This window comes from Agelaius phoeniceus, chromosome 6 (assembly GCF_051311805.1).
Source record: "Agelaius phoeniceus isolate bAgePho1 chromosome 6, bAgePho1.hap1, whole genome shotgun sequence".
NCBI lineage: Eukaryota > Metazoa > Chordata > Aves > Passeriformes > Icteridae > Agelaius > Agelaius phoeniceus.
This window is the reverse complement of record NC_135270.1, coordinates 42140300-42159984: the sequence shown is the minus strand read 5'-3', so window position 1 is coordinate 42159984 and position 19685 is coordinate 42140300. Positions and strand designations below refer to the sequence as shown.

Below are 19685 nucleotides of genomic sequence, written 5' to 3'. Positions count from 1 at the left end.
TGTCCTCACGTGCCTGTCCTCCCTCTGTGCTTTGGAGTCACCTTCAACACCTTTATCCAGCTGCTTCTCATGCCTGAAGAGCTGCATGGCCTTCAGAGAAGAACAGCTGTCTGTGGAAGACGATCCAGACGTTGGAGGCCTTGAGCAGCCAAATATTTCCTGGCCTGGGCCCTGAGCAAGGGCTTTTATCAATGACCTCCAAGGGGGCCCTTCCAACCACAATTATTCTACATCCCTATTCTCAGGAACTTGTGCACCTGACAAGAACATTTTCAGGCCTGCCTGAAGTTCATAAGGAGCTATATAAGTGCCTTGCCTTGCAGATATGATGGGCACAATATATTGAAGTCATTATATTGTGACCAGTGCAAAGGCTGTGTGAGAACTCAAGAGTGGTTTACAACATGTAATCCTGGGAGCTTGCATTCAAGCCACTGAGCATCCGTTCCTCTCCTTCCTTTTCATCTATATTCCAGCTACAATGGAGACCTTGCTACAGTCCCTGCAGTCACCTAGCACCAGGTAAACCCTGCTGGAGGCTGCTCAAAGCCCACATGAACAGGGTGGAGGAAGAGAAACAGGACCCATGGTTTGATTAAACAGTGGAGGAGAATGCAAACAAAGACAGATGGGACCTCCAGGGATGTGGAGACACAAAGTGTTTATGGCAGTTTTTGCCACCAAGACCAAACAAGATCAAATCTTCTTCAACACCAAAGGAAGCCTAATTGAGAGGTCCTTGGGGAGCACAGAGACAGCACACAGAAAATTACTTGGCTTAGAAAGGGGGTACTCCTAAGCTCTACACAGATTTGCTCTTGTTGGGAAACATTTACTTGTGCTGTGTCAGTGTGATAGATGGGGGCTACAGTAGCATGTGATTTTATATGCATGGCTGTGGTCTCAGCCTCTCTCTCTTAGACCTTGCAGTTTGCTGCTTGAGGAATCATGCCCTAAAGTTCACAAGAAGGAGATTAGTCCTGTCCTAAAGTTCATGAGGAGCCCATGAGGAACCCTCAACCCTCAGCTGACCATAGTGGGCAGGACAGGAGTGCTGGTGCAGGAGCTGACATATGTTACATGCCTGAGACACTGACTCTCTTTAACCTCCTCATCCAGGGAAAGAAAAAACTGAGGATGAGGGAGGTTTTAAAACACAAGAGTTGACCAAAAAAAAGAAAAAAAGAAAAAAAAAAAGGTGACCTGCAATTTTCTTCATTTCTGAAGCATAAATTCCATCCCAAAGCCCAAAGAAAAATCTCCACTGGAAGCCTAACAGTGGCTGGGATGATTGGAGCAAGGCTATGAGCCCAGAAGAGCTTAAGTCTCACCCCACTACAATATTAGGCTGGCATCTGACTACCTGCATAGATGTCTTGAAGGGGTGTCAGAAGCTGCTGAGTTACAGGCACCAAGTTCCCCAGGACATACAGACATGTTTCAGTCCCTTTTCCTGTGCATATGTCACCTGAGCCAAAGGGCATTCCAGTACACTTGGGGCTGATACTTCCACCCCACAGGCAGGAGGATGGATGGATGGATGGATGGATGGATGGATGGATGGATGGATGGATGGATGGATGGATGGATGGACAGGCTGGCAAAGCCTCTCTGCAGTGCCCTCAGTCACAGCCTGTCTCTCAGCCATGGCTGGGAGTCCTGTACTTCAAGGGCCAGTGTGGTCCCATCAGGATAATGACCCCTGACACGGGACCTCTGCAAGAGACCTATAAGAAGTGAGGGAGCTACTCTGGCAAGCAGCAGCTGTTTGCCCTGGCTTGCCTGCCTCCTGCTTGTCACCTGGGCCACCAGGACCTCTAGCCACGGTCTGCTCTTTGCTATGGCAATGCTCTCAATCTGTTCCTCACCATGTGCATGTCTCTCTCTCTCTCCCCTCCTCCTGTAAGCAGCAGAGCCGCTGCCATCTGGCATTTTCAGCTGCTAAATAATTCACTGCCTTTTTGTTAACAAGGAGAGTGTGTCTCTGACTGAGGAGCTGTTAGACCATCAGCAAACAAACAAGGAGACCCTTAGCAACTTCAGAGTCCTTTCTCTGTCACCACGACTCCACTACACGGGAAGAAGATCCTGCAGCTTGTTTCTAGGCACCAGCTTCACGCTTGTAGGAGGAACATCCTGTCAGGGCTGGTAGGGTGAGGGGGATTTTCACAGGGATCTGTACAAGTTGTGTTTCTCTATCAAGTCCTCGTTGCTATCCCTTTCTTTCCCGTATCAGATATTTTGCTCCTGGTGGCCAAAAGCAATGGGTTCCTCCTGGAGATGGTGTTAGTATCTCCTGCTCCCAGCTCTTCTGCCCAGAAAGCTCCCAAATGCAAGCCTTCACCCTTCCAGCCCAACCAGCTCATTTATCTCCACACAGCACTGCCCATACAATGCCAGACTGCACAGAAAAATTTCAGGAGCAGAAGATACTTGAAGACCCAATCCAGCTCTGTCCCCGCTCTCTTAAGCACCTCCAACTCCAAAGGAGTTCAAAGGAGCCATCATGTCGTGCTCAGGCTATAAGCACAGATTTTGCAGTGTATCACAGCTCCTCTGAACCTGATCTCAAACCACTCTCCTGACACCTTTTGCTGCTCCTTTCATTACCAGATAGCCACAGAAACTCTCCTCTAAATACCCAAATCACTACTTTTCTGATCATTTGTTCCAGCTAGTCTCACCGTTTATGGTGCTGCTCTCAGAAAAGCTTATGCAAATTATATAGCTGCAATGTTACCATTAAAATAACTATTGGGGGCAACCAGCTAAAAGTAAATAATGTATATGTTCTAGGAACAGCATGCAGCAGAAACAGTGAGAGGAGATTTCTGCTCACATGCACCAAGAACAGCTTAAACTCAGACTTATAGAACATGTTCAAACTCCCTCTGGTTGGAGAGGTAAGTTTTTTGGTATACAGAATGAGAAATCACAGGGACACTGCAGGTCATTAAAGTAATTGTTGAAACGCCTAAGCTCAATTTTCACATCAAAAAAATGAGAAAATTCAGCATTTTGAAATATTCACTTTCCAATAGTATCTGAAGGATTCAACAAAATCCACAGCATCACCAAACCAGTTCCTGCTCCCTGCTACGCCACTGCCATTGTGCTTTTCCCAATCTTTACAGGCCAAAGGAACAAATACTGTTGTGAATAACAGAGCTGGATAGGTGTCAGCTCCAGAAGGTGTCAGGACAGCTTCCCATTAGCTGTATATGAGGCAGGGCCTCTAGATGCCAACCACAGACAGATGTCTTTCAGAGCAGCCACAGTCCTGGAGAAGTGACAGCAATGGACTAATCAAGAAACACAGGGGTGTACAGGATTGCAGGTGGGAAAATGAAGCAATAAGATAAAGGCAGAAATTTTGATATATGGTCTGTCCATTATAGGTCCTACTTAGAGAGAAGATACTCAAACAGGGTCAGAAAAAGTCAGAAAACATGTAGAGCAATTCCTTCTTCTCTTTGTGGCCGGTGAATGCATGAGATTTGCCATTGAAACTGATTTGCTGGATAATTTCTATGAAGCATTTTCAGTGCGTGTAAGCTTTGCCTTGAATATTCAGTGCCCCCTTTGTTTTGTTGATACATCAGCATATGTTTCTTCTCTCCGGTTGGGTGGGCACTAATCCAGAGAATCAGATTTCCAATTAAAAATAAGGCATGTCTTTTATGTGAATGCAATTTTTCATAATTTGTCTTCCCTTGAAGCATCCTGCCAGCAAACTCATTTGCTGGGGGATTCACGGACAGCTGGAGTAGCAAAACATCAAAACAGTCTTGGGAGCATTGAGATGACTAAGCTGGGTTTCCCAGCATGCCTACGCTCATCCAGCCTCAGCATCCTCCTCTGGAACAGGTGGGATTACTGACTCTGGCTGGCCAGAGGGCAGCCAGGGCATGGGGCTGTTGGTGGAGCGTTTCTGTGCATGGCCACACAGAAAAGCCAGGCTGAGGACCCGGACCTAGAAAACAAACATCTGTGCTACCTGACTGCCTCTACATCCTTCTTCCACTACAAGTAGATTGTGGCTGGGCTGTGGAAGGGAAAATCAAGGACTGCTGAAACAGGGAGATCAGGTTCATGCCCTGGTGTGCACAGGACCAGGCAGGCAGGAAACCTCCAGCATCCCACTCTGCAGGACTGCAGTGACCGACCTTGCAGGACTGCAGTGACAGGGAGGGCAGGAAACCCGAGCCACTGCCACTTACTCAGCATGGCTAACCAAGTACCTCAGGACTTCAGGGAAAAGCTCATCAACAGCCTGCACTGAGCTCAGCACACACCCCAGCAGTTTTGGCATCACAGGGCATGGTGACTCTCCATTACTGTAGCTTGGGAGAACAGGCACACCATAGGTCACATGTGTCCCCAAGGGGTATGAGCACAGAGAGCATGAGACCAGAGACACAGCCCTCCAAAACCCCACAGAGGCCCAAGGCATTCCTCCCTAGCTCTCCTTTCAACCTTCCCTCTTAAGATTAATGGCCTCAAGATCCAAAAAGCAAAGAGAGGATCTGGCTGCTCATGGTCTGTGAGGTGAACACCTGTGGGGCAGCAGCATCCCTGGGCAGGGCTCATTGACACTGGTGTGAATGCTGTGCTCACACCCTGTCAGGATACAAGACAGACAACCTCCAGCAGAAGACCCCATCCTATCACCAGCAGGCCATGAACATACACCAGCCTGCTCTATTACCCAGTTGCAAATCAGATGCATCTTTCAAACAAGAAGGACCATACAAGGCTTGTGGGCTATGGAGACTGGGGTTAGTAAGGTTTGGAGGCAAAGAACCATTCTGCAGCAACAGATGACCCTTAAGAGGTAAAAAAGCACCTGCTCATATATTAATTTTGTCATTGCCAATGGAGTTACGATCACTCGGAGAGGTCATGAGGACTCATGTTTCATTGTTCCTACTCCATCTCGCACACATACCCACCACTCAATGAGAAAATGAATGTGGGTGCATGACTGCTTAAGAAAAACCTGCTTAAAAATGGTACACATAAACTTCACCTTCACTATCAGTAAGCTCTGGCACTGCTCTCTCACTGAGGAGTGCAAAGCCAGGCTAGGCTCACTGCCAGCCAGGCCAGGAAGGCTGGGGAAAGAGCCAACCCATGAGCCCACCCAGGCCCTGGGGGTGCAAACCCCACAGTGAGGTCCTTCCCCTCAGTGGTGAGCCTGCCTTTGGCACTGCTGCTCCTACCCCCAGTGCTTCACCATTCCCAATCTGCCCTGCCAACACTGTTCATCTAAATAACATCATGCACTAGGAGTCTGAGACTGGCCCCATTTTGGGGAGCTAAGCAAGTTTTTCTGCACTTAGGATTGGCAGGTTGACACTACCTTCAGGAAACCCTGTGCAGGGTCATGCTGCCCCAGGGACTCACCTGAAACCAACACATACCCCTCCCCTGCTATGTGCCCCTGTGGCGGCTGCCTCATCATCACAGCTCCCTGCCCTCCCCTTCTTCCCCAGCACCACCACGCAGGGCGGGTTTTTGGCACTTAGACAGACCAAGTTCCATGAAGTTTTTGAATGAGAAAGCATCCCTGTCCCCTTGGGACTCTGCAGGACAATGGCTGCAGCCTTCCAAACACCCACCTGCATAAACCCCTCCTCCTGCAGGTGTGCTGAGGACCGAGCAGACCAACGCTGACTTACTGCAGTGTTCCTTGGCAGAATAAAGCCAAACCCCAGGCAACCATGAGCAAACTGTGCTTACAGGGAGATCTACAGCCAGGGAGATTTGTTTAGGCCAGTGTGTGGGAGATGTTGTGCAGGGAGCAGCGCTTCTCCAGCCTCCTCCACACATGTGCAAGCCAGCGGCTGCTGGAGCCAGCACACTGAGACTGGGAAGGAAGAATCGGAGCGGAATTTATTTATTCCACCCCCAGCCATTTTTGCCACATTTGACTAAGCTGCCAGTGCAGGTTGGCTCTAACCCATATTTGGTTTGCATTTCACTCTCCTGCTGTGCACACAGCCCCTCACACCACATTTTGTGTGTGCAATGCACCAAGCAAACATAAGCCAATGGGGCTGCAAGCTCCCCAGAGAATCACGCACCCTTTGTCCTCTGATAAAACTTAAATCAGCACTCCTCAGCACAAGGATTACCTGGACCAGGACCAACCAAGCAGAGAGCAGGGTGCTAATGGTAGGTGATGGCTGGGAGCAGAGAGATAGGAAAGGGGCCTTATAACAAAGATGGGAACAGGCTTTTTAATAGACCTTGTAGCGACATAGTTTTAAACTAAAAGAGGGTAGATTCAGACTAGATATAATAAAGAAATTTTCAAAGTTGAGGATGGTGAAACACTGGTAAAAGTTGCCCACATAGGTGGCAGATGCCCCATCCCTGTAAACATTCAAGGTCAGGTTGGACAGGGCTGTGGGCAACCTCTTCAAATTGAAGATGTCCATGCTCATTGCAGGGACATTGGACTAGAAGATATTTAAAGATCCCTTTCAACCCAAACTTTTGTATGATACTATGACAAAGTCAGAGTTGACTTCAGGGAATGGAGACCCAGGTAGCTCACATGTGGGAAATGGGAAGGGTACCATCCCAGGGTTCCCAGTTAATCTACACACATGAACATACATCCATTCAGAAAAACAGTATTTCAGGAAAACAGTAAAGAGACTGGTGTCATCAGATCCCTGCTCCAAGCTGGGCTGCTGCATGCTGTTCAGAGTCCCCAGAGCAACCCCTGCACTTGCAATTAATTAATGATGATACATGCAGATGAGAACAACTCCCAGCCCCAGTTGCCTGTGACTGAGGGACATGGCAGCAGCCAGACCTAGAGAAGGGCATGAACTTTCCTGCAAAGGGTATCTCTGGGTTCCTTACTGCCTGCCAGCTCCAAGACCACAGCATGTGCCCCCATGCACAGCCCATTTTGCAGAGGCAGCTCCCATTTTGCACTGAAGACCAAGGAAGATACCTTTCAGCAAGGCAGTAACTGTGGTGGGATGTCAGGCATTACAGGCAGATTGCTTCTTCTGCCACCCAGGTTACAGTGCTCACACAGGATTTTAAGGTCTTTGTGAAGGAAAAGTGCAGCCTTTACTGGGAAAAGCACTCCCTTGTGGAAACCTGTACAGAAACCAGGAGTAGCTGTGCCTTGGTCAGGCCCAGACTGAAGCTGTCACCATGAGTCACAGGCATCTTTCACAATGCCACAAGGTGCCAGGTGCACTTTGGTTCCTGGAGATGGGGAACAAGACAGGATGGAAATAGGGAAAAGGCAGCTCTTTCTTCCCCAAGTCCCTTCCACTGTTTGGGGAGCAGGGAGCTTTGGGAGGCTCATCTGATGCCTTTGATAAAGCCCCCTGCTGCAGATACTGTTAGCCATGGGAGCAGCCAGCTCAGCTGGAGCCATCACCTGAGGGAACTCCAGCTGAGGGCAGAGGGAAGGAGACTGGCAAGGAGAGGAGTTGGATTGTGCATGAAAGGGATGCAGACTGGGAAGCTCAACATCACACTGCTTGGGCCAGGCAGTTCTGGTGGCTTTGCACCCCAGTGTCCAGCCTGGCCAGGACAGCATGACACACCTGGGGATGGCAGGGACCTCACTGCTGAGTTGGTGGAGAAAGCAGGCACGTTTCAAGCCCTTGTGCAGCTGCTCTCAGCTGCTGAGCTCCAGCCAGCCCTCCTCACAGCTGATGCCCATCAGCCTGCGGTGCAGTGTGGAGTGAGCACACATGGTGTGCTACCAAGGGCCTGGCACTCATGCTGGGCACAGCTCTGCTCCATTCCAGCCTGCTGCTGCCTGACAGGGACCTGGGAGCACCCTCCTACCAAGGCCCCTCATCGCACAGCTTCCTAGGGGCCAATGGGCAGTCCTAGGGTTATCCTGATCCCCTTCTCCTAGATCCAGATGTGCACCTTCCTCCACACTGCTCTGCAGGATGCCCTGGTGCCTGGCTGCCCCCAGCCTCTCCACCCTTCACCCCTCCCCATCTTCAAGCAGTCACATCATCCTCCATAGCTGACTCTGCTGTAGAAGCAAAGAAACACTCCTGCCCTGCCAAGCTCCCCTCTCTGCAAGTACAGGAGCTTCTTCCTGAGAGCAGTGTATTATAACACTACACACACACACAAAAAAAATATGATTTTAGAGCATCAAAAGGCACCATCTAAAATCTAGAGCAGAGCTAGAACATTTCTATTGGCTTTACTTGGTGCCAAGAGCAGAGTAAGGTTTGGACTGTAGCAGGAGCCCATAAGCGTAACCACTGGCCTTGCACATGCCTAAGCATAATCTTGGCCTTGACAAGGCTTTCCTCCCACCTCTGCCCAGCTTCCTAACAGATTTGGGTGCCACCATGTGACTGGGATGAATCACACTGCCCTGTGAGCATGGGAGCTGGCAGGAGTGGGTTGCACAAGTGGGGATGGCCCCAGCAGCTGCTGTGCCAGTCACATCCAGCCACGCTCATTGCATCCAGCTGTGCCAGAGAGATTAGCACTCAGCACACTGGTTTGAGTCAATAGTGCATCAAAGGGAAGGGAAAGCTTTTGATGGTGTACACCATGCAGGGCAATCCTGGGGAAGTGGAGGGAGCAGGTAGTCACTCTCCTCTGGTGGCTGGGGCACTCATGCAGTTGTCTCTGCAGCCCACACAGCTTTTGGGGGAGATGAGAGGAAAGCAGCTGCTGCAGCCAGGAAGGAAGGCAGCTCTCCCAGGCACATGTGGCTCTGCAAAGCATGACTGTTTCAAACTCCTTCCAGTGCGGCAGGTGCTCTTGTATGGTGATTTGTCCCCATAACTTGCATTTTCCTGAGGAATTCCCCTTGCCCACAACACCTAAGCACAGTTACAATCATGTACCTGCTGCAGGGCACAGCAGAGCCAAGCAGAGCAGAGCAGGCAGCCCATCACACCCACCATGATGCTCTCATCTCCTCTATGGAAAGGATCTGGGGAGTCAAATGGCCCTGGAGCACCAGAGGTAAGAAGGAAATCATAGGACTTTTGGGACAAGAACTGGGGTTCATGATGCCCTCCCCAATTCACACCTATCACAGGCAGGTGGCCCAGCACGGGGGATGAATGTGCCACAGATGCTCAGCAAACAGACTCTGTAGTGCCAGTGCTGCAGGCTGGCACCTCCTGCACCCACTGTGCTGCTGTCTTGCCCTGTTCTGCCCATACCCTCTGGCCAGCAGCTGCCCACACCAGCGCAAGGCGTGCTGGGAGTGACAGATGTGATGGAGAAAAACACAAGAAATGGGTTTTTTTCCCCTTCAGGCAGAGAAGGAAGTGTCACATCTGGACATGTACAGCAGCCAGGCTGGGTAAGGGACAAGGAACTGGGAGAAGAGAAGCCGTAGGCTGGGAGGCACAGCATCGCCCAGAGGATGAGACAGATGGCAGATCTGGCAGCGGGGTGCACACAGAGCGACCTGCAAGCGTTTCCTGCTGCAAGAGCACACAACACAACACTGCGTAGGGGCTGCCAGCCCAGCCTGGCAGGTTGGCCGGGGGGGCTGCATCCAAAAGGCACCATCAGAGATGCTTCATGGGCAATTCAGCCTTGGAAAAAGGCTGTCTACGATCAGGGAAGGCAGAGACATTGTCCCTGAGTTCACAAGCCTACCTTCCCTGCACACAGGGCCACACAGGCAGCTCAAGGAAGGGCTGGCACCCCCTGTGCTGATTTGTCCACTCTGCCAGCAGTACAGGGTCCTCAGGCAGCCACCCCCTGCCCTCCACAGAAACACTGCTCACATGGACCAGAAAAGACTGGCAAATTAAACATGAGGCACTGCAGAAGATGGCTGCAAAACAAACCTCCCCAAGTTCATGCCTCCTTGTCCTTCCAGGGTGGTTTGGGTACAGCAGAGCCAGCACTAGGAATACAGCTGGATGAAGAGATTTGGGGACCCAGTGTTAGCAGGATGGTATCTTTCTCTCTGATTCCCCCACCCTGCAGGGATTAGTGTCCCAGCAAGAGCCACTGCAAGCCTCTCCACAGCCCAGCAGCCCTTGAGGCCCTGTCACAACTAGCAAACAGACAGGCTCTGTGTCCATTTTGGAAGAGATGTTTGGGGATGCAGCATTGAAATGGAGTTGTTTGTGGAATGGCTGGGTATTCTGGCCCAGTCCCAGACAAGGCTCCTGCTTTATGCCTGGCTTTGTATATGCTGTTCTCCCTTCCTGCATCCCCACCCAGCATATCCCAACTTGCCACCATGTACTGTGGCTCTGCACTGAGCACCCTGAGAACCTGATCCCACATTCAGCCTTTGCAGTACTAACAAGTAGTTAGTACTTGTTACCTCCTCATCCACTATATGACTGACATAAGGGGCACTTTGGTGCTCACAGTGCTTCATAGCTGCTGTCCCTGCTCTGGGAAGCATCTCCCCACCTGGAAACACCTCCAGCCAGTTTGGGAAAATGCAAAGTGTGAATGCATGAGGCCTCAGCACAGCTGCCACCTCCCTGGAGCAACCAGCACTTCCAGTAAAGCATGAACACATCCTGCAGTGAAATACCCCTCTGCTCCACTACTGCCAGCAGCACACCTGCACTCACTAGAGACAGAAATCTGTACAACCACAGATGCTATGGAGGTTCTGGCTCATCCCAGCATCCTTGTGCCAACCACAGCTCTGGGAGGGTGAGCAGAGCTCTGAACAGGCAGCCCAGAGTGGTGGGCACCAACATTTAAGTGAAGCTGAATCCCACACTGTTGCTCTTTCCCTGAGAATACACTGATACCTGCAGGACACATTGGTCTCCAAACCCTGCCCAGCTGCTTTCCATGCTTCTCCTGGCAGCACAGCTCTGCCACAGGGCACATGAATGTCATGCTGGAGGGTGGGGACCAAGAAGTAACAAAAGCCAGGTGTGAGGAGCCACAGAAGAACACTGGAAAGGCTCCTCCTAATGCTCACCATGTCACAGAGGGATCCAGTGCTAAATGAGCTGCAGGACCAGACTGAACCCGAGAGCTCCAACAGCGCTGCTGCTGTGCCGAGCACCAGGCTGGCCACACACAGGACATGGCCACAAAACCCAGCTCCCCAGCTTAGCTCTGTTCAATCAGGGGGGAGATAGCTGCTGGAACAAACACTCTCCCTGCTTTCTACCTCTCAGACAAGGTGAATGAGCTCTGAGGCACAGAGAGCTCTCCTCAGGGTGTTCAGGGAGCACACCAGCCTGCAGCACCGAGAACAGCGCTGGAGCCAAGGGTCAGCAGGGTCCCATCAAATGGCTGTGCAGCTCTTCTCCTGCCCCAGGGGGTGGAGAGGACACAGCACTGCCACAGAGGACTCCCACAGGCAGCTGGGGAGGTGGATGGATACCAAGCATTGCTCCCAGCTTGGACTTTTAAGGCTACACATGTACAGAAATTTATGCTGCCTCCAGGATATTTTCCACAAAACAAAACCAAAACAAACAAAATCAAAACCAACAACAAAAACAAACTTCCTATTAAAAGCAAACAAACAAAACTACACATACATACACACAAAAACCCCAAAGAAAACCAAACAAAAACACCCCCAAAAAGCAAAAAAACAAGGTCCAAAGAAATGCGGAGTGACATCTCTTCTCTGCTGAAAAAAACTGCAACATGCCTTTTAGGAGGGCTGGAAATTCACCTTCCCATAATGGAGGGAATGAAACCCCTCAAGTTTAACTCTGTTCAGGGACTGTCCAAATAAACAGCTGGTCCTTCAGACTTAGCTGCCAGGATGAAGGAATCCTCAAACCTGGAGCAGACGCAGAGCTATAGTCATCCAAGTGTACATATGTACCTAAGACAAGACCTAGGACATGGTCATGGTTTCTCTCAGTTACTAAAGTTTTCCACAGCTAGCTTTTTCCAGCCCAATGTGTAGGGTATCAGAGGACTGTATTTGCAAAGCCATCCATCCTCTGACTCCTAAAATGCATAATTCTAAGGAGGTTACACAGCCACTACCACAATTATTATTAATATTCCCTTTGTTTGTTTTTAAAGAAGGAAGAAATTGATGAAATTTTATGGAAGAAAACATAAGTAATTAAAAACTTGGATAAAAGAATATTAAGCTTGATGAAAACCTCCCAACAGAAAAATCAAGTGAAACTGCTTGATGAGAAGATTAGCAGCAGTAATATGAAAGGAAAAAGCAATAAAGAAGACTTGGAACCAGAACAAATAAAAGAATTATGGCTCTTGGAAACACACAGCTGACTGAAAAGTAATCAGATTTTGTCTGAACTAAAAACTTTTTAAATTAAAAAGACAGCCAATTTAAAACTGGAAGTTCTTAAAACCTACATGATAAAACTTCAGATCCCTCTCATCAGTGAAAAATAAGTCACTAGAAATTCATGCAGCATGTCCTTGCTGCCAGATCTGCTCAGTGGCTGAGAACCTGGAGCTAAAGCCTGATGAACTGCAAAAGTGGCTCTGACAGCCACAACCTTTCTTGAAAGTAGAGGGGAAAAAACATTTCTATTAACTTAGTACACGGATTTGTTTTGTAAAAGTTCTGAAAAATTACTGCAGGTTAATGCAGGAAAGCCTGGTTCCCTTTCAAAGCCTAATGAAGATGAACTGTGAGAGGATAATCTCTACTAGTACTGAACTCTTAAATGTCAAAAATAATCAGATTATATCACTGGCTATATTTTGTATCTCCTATAATAAAATTTTGTTTCTAAGACACAGTATTATAATAATACAATATAGTATAGCAGTATAGTATTGTTAAATTCATTACAGATATAAAAAAATGTCTTTACAAACTTATTCTCTTTTCTTTTGTGGACTCATACATTTTAAGCAGTTTTATTTAACCAAATAGAAACCACCTTTTAAATGCTCACATTCTGCATTTTCAATTGGACTGCATTTTTCATCGAAGTACAGCTGGACCTAATTTATAATAGATATTTAAGTGATATCTAGTAAGAAATGCATCACTCACCATTTTGTAATGCAAGAAATATAGACATTAAGTATTTAAAAAACCATATGTTAGCTATAAACCCACCCACTTAAGCACAGTGCAGCCTCCTGCTCAGCCCTAAGCATCACATCATGCTCATCAGTGAGAATCAACTTGTCCTTAGGAAAAGAGCAGAAGTGTACAAACACAGCAAGATTAAAAACAGGTACTTGGGTCGTGGCTTTCTGATCATTAACTTAGTCCTGACTTTAATTTATCCGTCCTCTTCAGCAGCAGGTCAAGAGCCAAACAAGGCACAGACCAAGTCTGCTCTGAAGTCTATAAAGTTTGGTGCATTTTTCTGTCCTCTTTGCCATTACACTTCCACATAGTTCTGCCCTCCCTGAGAAAATCAGCCCAGAAACACAATGAACAGTGCATGTCCTCAGCCTGGAGTCTGCAAGCCCTGGCAGTCTCCTAGTCTTGTAGAAACCTCCAGAATGTTGCCTGCAGACAAAGGGAAGCTAGGCAAACTTCAGCTTCTGGTCATATCTCTAATGCTGCCTTGGGGATTACCCCATGGTGACTGAATTTGTCAGAAGACAGGACAAATAAGCTCAGAAGCACTGAGGATGAAGGGAGGGCATGTAGTCCTGCCTTCCTTCTCAAAGTACTGTGAGCTAGAAGAGGTTCCTCAGAGCCATGTCCAGGCAGGTTTTGAGTATCTCAAAGTATGAATATTCTGCTCCAAACCACAGCCATGCCAAGAAGACCATCCCTACCTGCTGCTGGAACCAGATCCTCCAGCCAGGTGTGTCCCACGCCCCATGTTACTAGAGGCTGTCCCAGTGCTGGCTGGGATCCTAGCTGCACAGGTGCCTGTGGTCCCTGGCCAGCCACTTTTCATGGCTCAGGAGTCACCCCCCAGCTTGCCAGCCCTCACACAATCTCAGCACCTCAGCCTGTGCCACTTCCCTGGTGTGTCATCTTAGTGTGGACACCTTGCTGCATGGGTAAGAGCACTCCTCTGACAGGATCACCTTGGCTTGGCCAATGCAGAGGCCCCAGAGCTTGGCCCAGGATACCACAGGCTCACTTTGGGCAACAGCTGGGAGCCACTCCCCAGCTACATTTCCAAAACTGTTCTTTGCCCTAACTCCTGCACCCCCAGCTTCTCTGAATTTTGGTCTCCCCTTGCCCATCCAATACAGCACATTAAGGGGCTCATAGTCTCATTCTCCATCACCTCCTTCCCCAGCTGTCTCCTACCAGCATTTTCCAGTGAAGCAGGGCCAGAGCACTTTCCTATCTCTGTTAAAGGAACTCAAAATTACATGATGACATATTTTTCCACCTCTCACAAGCTGCCTTTTTGCACTTGGAGGTGCAGTGGAGCTTGTCTTTGTTCAGATCCTGCCTTCTTCTCTGTTCACCCACAAATCTGGGGTGGATGACAAGACACAAGACTGGTGCTGGGGAGGGGGGATCAGGTCACCCAAAGTTTTCACACACCTCCCACTGAACAGGAGCACTGAATTTCCCTGCTCCAGTACTCCATTTTAAACACATCTTTATTTAAGATCAAACTATGACTGCAAGGAGCCCTTCCTTGGTCAAAATGGTAACCCCAGCTTCTCATGGGGATTCTGCTTGGAACTAAACAACTGATTCCAGTGTTGGAATGTTTCCATACAATGGTGTTCATGCTCCTCAGAGACTGGACAACATTATGTTAGGTGAGGGTGACATAGGGACAAGGGCAGCAGGCTGGGAGAGGTAAATCTGTGCCCCTCACCAAGCTACTCTGCAGAGAGACCCAGGAGGACTTGCCCTTTCTCACCCATTAACCAGCAACAATAGTGCCCCGGGTGATGGGAAGGGTGTGCACAGCTCTCTGTCTGTCCCATTGTTGCAGTAATAGCCTGAGCAAACTGCTGACATTGTCCACACCTAACACCAAGGTGTGATCACAGCCTAATTACTAGTCTCAGACACATTTGAAGCAGTAACTTCAAACAAGCTTTAAAAGGATATTTAGGGACCTCAAAGTGCAGGTAGATGCCAAGTGGGATCTTTTAAGCTCTAAATTCTCTTGTCACACCTGGTTAGGGACTGAATGTGTTCAAGCCATGGCTGAAGGAAATTAGGACTGGAGCTGCTTCTGAAATAATCTCAAAGCAAACCTGCTTTTGCTCTGAGCACAGTGCATCAGCAATTCAACATTTTCTTCGATCTTAGGGCTCAGTACACAAAATATATTTACAGCAACTAAAGTAAGTAAGAAACACAGGAATGACAATAGTAGAAGGCTTTGGTGTTTGTAGGACTCGAGAAGGAGTCAGCATTTGCATAGCACACTGATGTTTGCCAAGGAGTTTAGGTGATTGATTAGTTTAATATCAATTGAATTCACTTGTGGGTGTTAAAAACATTTCTCCATCTTCATGTTTTCGGAAAGCTCTCGAAGTCTCTTAAGAGTATTTCCTGCAAGGAATATTTTAAACCAGAGACACTCATCTGCACTTTTACAACTGTGCAGATGCAGGCTCTCAAGCTGTGCTGAAATCTGCCTTATGTTCCCATGGGCCAGAAGGCTCTGCATGGGAAGAGGACAGTATTTACCTGCAAGGGCCTACACACACCCCTGAGCAGCATCCCCAGCAGGCACTGCTATTTCTGTCCTGCACAGGACCACCCTATGCTTACCATTGTCAGCAGCCACCAAACCAGAGATGAAATAGTTAACCTCAGGGAAAGCTCTGAAGAGGAGAGTCATTACAGAGCAATTCAAATGTTATCATAAAATGAAATTTAAAAATAAATTAAAAAAAAAATTAAAAGGAGCTGAAAGGCATTGGAGAGGCGTTTCAGGAGCCAGGCTCGAGCCATGGGAAGAAGGCAAGGGTTTAAGCTCACAGGGAAGCCAGAAAAGCCCATATGTGCTATGGAGTCAGAGGCTGCAGGGTGCTGGTGGCCTCCCTGCTTTTATTTATTACTTATTTGTTTGCCAATGGCTCTTTGCCAGGACACTTTCGACAAATCCTTCCTGAAGGAGCTGCTTCTGCTTCCCTCTCCATCTGTTGCCCAGCCTTGACCACCACTTTGCAGGGCAGCAGGGAAGGCAGCGAGGCCAGGGCTCTGGTCTGGTATCAGAGTCAGTCTTTCTGCTTCCTATTTTTCCCACCTTCTCCCCTTTCCTCTCTGAATAAATACTGCAAACCACTACAACAGCACCTTTTCTCCCAAACAGCATATTTTGCTGTCTCTCTTCTGCTCAGACAGGCAACCTGACCAGTTCTACAGAATTGTAAATCTCCACACGGGGCAAAGTGCTTTCTCATACCTTGTTTCCCCACCCAGTTTTCCCTTCATACCCTGCTCCCCCATGAACTCTCTGAAAGGGGGAAAGGCTGGCATGTACCTCAGTCCTGGAGATGGTGGCTAAACAGTTAAAAGGAAAAAGATGTTCATGCAGAAATAACATCTGTCAGCCAGACAAAGGTCTCTCTCTCTCATTCTCCTGGAAAACACTCCTTCTGTTCAGAAGGTTTCTGAATAGCAAACCCACTGTGCTGCTAGTGAGAATGGGGAAGCAAGCAAGGGAGAAGGCAGGGCCTTCATCCATGGACAAACCTGGATGAAGTTGAAAACTGGGGGAGAGCAGCTTGGCCAGAGCATTAGAATGACCTACCAGCCCTCTCAAAATCATCAGTATGACAAAACTGGAGGGAGAAATGGGGGGAAGGTTCCCCCTCCTCCCCCTGCCAGCACAAAGAATAGCTAAACCTCAGGTGTAGCTCCCAGAAGGAGAGTTCTGTGGCCAGGATGACGTGGGGACGAGCACAAGCCATGGCATGACACAGCGTTGGAGTGATATTTTATCTCCCATCACAGGCCAGTGGCATAGGCCAGTGCATTGGGAGAGGGACTCTGAGGGACTGGGGCTCGCTCCCTGCTTCTGCCACCAACTTGTTCCAGCAGCGCAGGGAAGCCCCTGTGCCTTGCTGGGCCTCAGCCACCCATCAGGCTGGCAGACACAAGCATTAGTTACAAACGCTTTGGTACACGGTCCAAGATAAAGGCGGGCAAACAGTGTCTAAACAGAGCCAAGTCCCAAGGAATCTCCCACAACACCGACCCAAACACGTCCGTGCCTCCCGGAGCCGCAGAACGGCCCTGGCGAGCTGTCCCGGGGCTGCCCGAGGAGATGCTGCCTTACCCGCCCAGCGAGCATCCCCCGCCGCAGTCGCACCCGGCAGGCGCAGCTCGGCGTGGGCAGGCCCGGGTCGGTCCCACGCACGCTTCCCGCGCACCCCATCCACCGCACCGCGGGGTCCTGCCCCGGGTCCGTCCTGCCCCCCAGTCCCATTCGCTGGTGCCCCGCCGCCCCGGAGCCGAGCCCCGCGGCCCGGACCGCGGCTCCCGTCCTGCCGCCGCCTCCCGCCCCGCACTGACCTGCTGGGGGGCACCGGCCCCGCTCGCTCCGGGCCCTGCGCCCGCCGCCTCCCTCCTCCCCTCCCCGCGGTCGCCTCGGGCTGCCCGGCAGCGGCCCGGGCCCGGCACCGGCACCGGCACCGGCAGGGGAAGGGGCCGGGGCCGCCGCCGCCCCGCCCCCCGCCCGCCCCGCTGCGGCGGAGAGGCCGCGGTCCGCGGGCTGCGGTGCCCGGGTGCTCCCCCCGCCTCACCGTGCCGGGCCCGGGGCCTGTGCCGGGAGCCGCAGCCGCCTCCCGGCCCGAGACGGGCTTGGGCAGCCCCCGCCGCTCTGCGTACCGTGCGCCCCGCGGCATCCGTGCGGGGAGGAGGGGGCGAGGCGGCGGCCCCGGCGCTCGGAGCGGGGAGCGGGCGGGGAGCTGCCGGCAGAACGCCTGGGTGCGGGGTCTGCGCGTCTCAGGCTATTTCTGGGTGTGAGTGAGGCTGTGCCCGCCGCATCCGCCGCTCCGAGCAGCTTCCGCGGCGCTCAGGCTCCTCAGGAGGGCTGCCCGGCGTGTGCCCGGGGCGAGCGAAACGGGCCTCAGGGGACATCAGCCACGGCTTGTGGGGAACACGGGGGGCAGCCCACAGCGGTAGGGGCAGGTGGGTGGGTACATTTGAAACCTCAACGCCGTTTGCAGAACCTCTCCCCTTGATGGAGCATTGCTCAGATGCTTGGCAGAGGCGGCAGCAGGGGCGGTGGCTAAGAAACTTCCTAGGGGTCCTGTTCCTGCAGAAGGTCTCTCCCTTCGTCAGGAATGACCGGCAGGAGACAGAGGAACCTGACCCACTAAGTGTAAAGGGACACTGAGAACCTTGTTTTCCATAAGCATCCCAGCCTCCTCCCCAATTCTCCAATCTGTCAGAATGCAGGCAGTGCACTCCGTGCTGGAGAAACCACCCGCGGCACCCTCAGGGCTGCAGTACTGGGGGTCTTGCACGGCCACCACTGTTCCCAAGTGATGGTCAGAGACACATCTGCAGTGGGCTACCAGGGAACTCTCACCAGAATGTTACTGAGGAGAAGTCTCAATGACATGCCAAGTGCTTCATTGCTCCCACCTTGTATGGGGGACTTGGGGGTCCCACATCTGTGACTTCTCCAGATGCTGAGTAAATAGTGTTGTTCTGCAGCATCCTCTGAAGGCTTGTTTTGGCTCATTTCATCTCTTTTGGGCTGAAGAAACACAGTCTAGTGGTTAAAGTCCAGCCATTTAAGTATAGGACCTTCCAGTCTGACAAGCACAGCTATGAAAATCACCAGGAGAAGCATCAGGAAATTAACATAATGTAACAGCTGCCAGCAAAGAATCTTTGTTCAAACTGCTAGTGAAAATGGCTGGCACAGCTCACACACCATGAGGAACCAAGGGGTGAAAGCCTGGTGTCCCCTGTAGTGTCTTTCTTTTTTTAGGCTCTCCAAGGCTGAGGTAGCACTCAGCTGACTTCTGGTCTGCTGGAGCATGGTGCAGAGAACAGGTTGGCTACAACATGATGGCTTTTGATAAAACTTCAGTTTCATGTAAATGAGTCTCGCATAAATGAGATCTTTATCTCCAGCCAGGAGCTACCACAGCCCAATCAACACATACCTGAAACTTTAGGGAACAGCTGAGTAAAAATAAATTTCCCAATCTCTTTCACTGGTATCTTTAGCCATATGTGTAATGAGCAGAAGCCAGACAGCTTGCCCTCTCACTCCAGACGAGCCAATGCCACTCCTACAGCATCACTGAGGCTTGGACACCTTGACTGCTGCCGTGCATCAGGAGACACTGTCTACCTCAGGAGAGTGCAGAGACCACCGTGCCAGCTTAGTAATGGGAGCTTGTGGGAAAAACAAATCCATGGGGATTTTCTAGAGTGCCTCATGACTGTGATCTGCCACTGGGTCCCCAATATTTGATCCCCTGCTTCTGAGCAATGAAGTAGCATGGCTTCTCTGACTTACTGAACTGGAAGCCAATAGGTTTCATCACTTAAATTGGCAACCACTGCTGGGAAATGTTGACTTCTGCACAGATCTGGCAACCTTGCTGCTGGTGACCTGCCCCAGTCCCAAAGGAACACCCTCTCCCCTTCCTTTGGCCTGACAAGACATCGGGGATCATACAAAGCTGGACAAACCTTGCCTGTGTGTAAGTCATTCCCTGGAGATACTTGTTTCTTCCTGCCTCAGGCCCATCCTGTGCCTAGTTGGAATAGAATAGACTGGAATAGAATAGAATAGAATTATAAACAAAAAAGGAAGTACAGAGCAGCCCCAAAAGGGAGAAAAACTCCTTCATTTTCT

General features: G+C 50.3%; 1 protein-coding gene across 3 annotated transcripts in view; it reads right to left on the bottom strand.

Annotated features, from left to right (window-relative positions):
* Window positions 1-17978, bottom strand: part of TMEM63C (transmembrane protein 63C) — a 32325-nt gene extending 14347 nt beyond the window's left edge. The window contains exon 1 of one of the 3 annotated variants that reach the window (XM_077180525.1): window positions 17608-17978. The gene's annotated coding sequence lies outside the window, so the exon portion shown is untranslated. Of the gene's footprint in view, window positions 1-17377; window positions 17519-17607 lie in introns of those variants that run through there. The other 2 variants (XM_077180523.1, XM_054634707.2) reach the window with 2 other exon arrangements.
* Between the last annotated feature and the right edge of the window lie 1707 nt (window positions 17979-19685).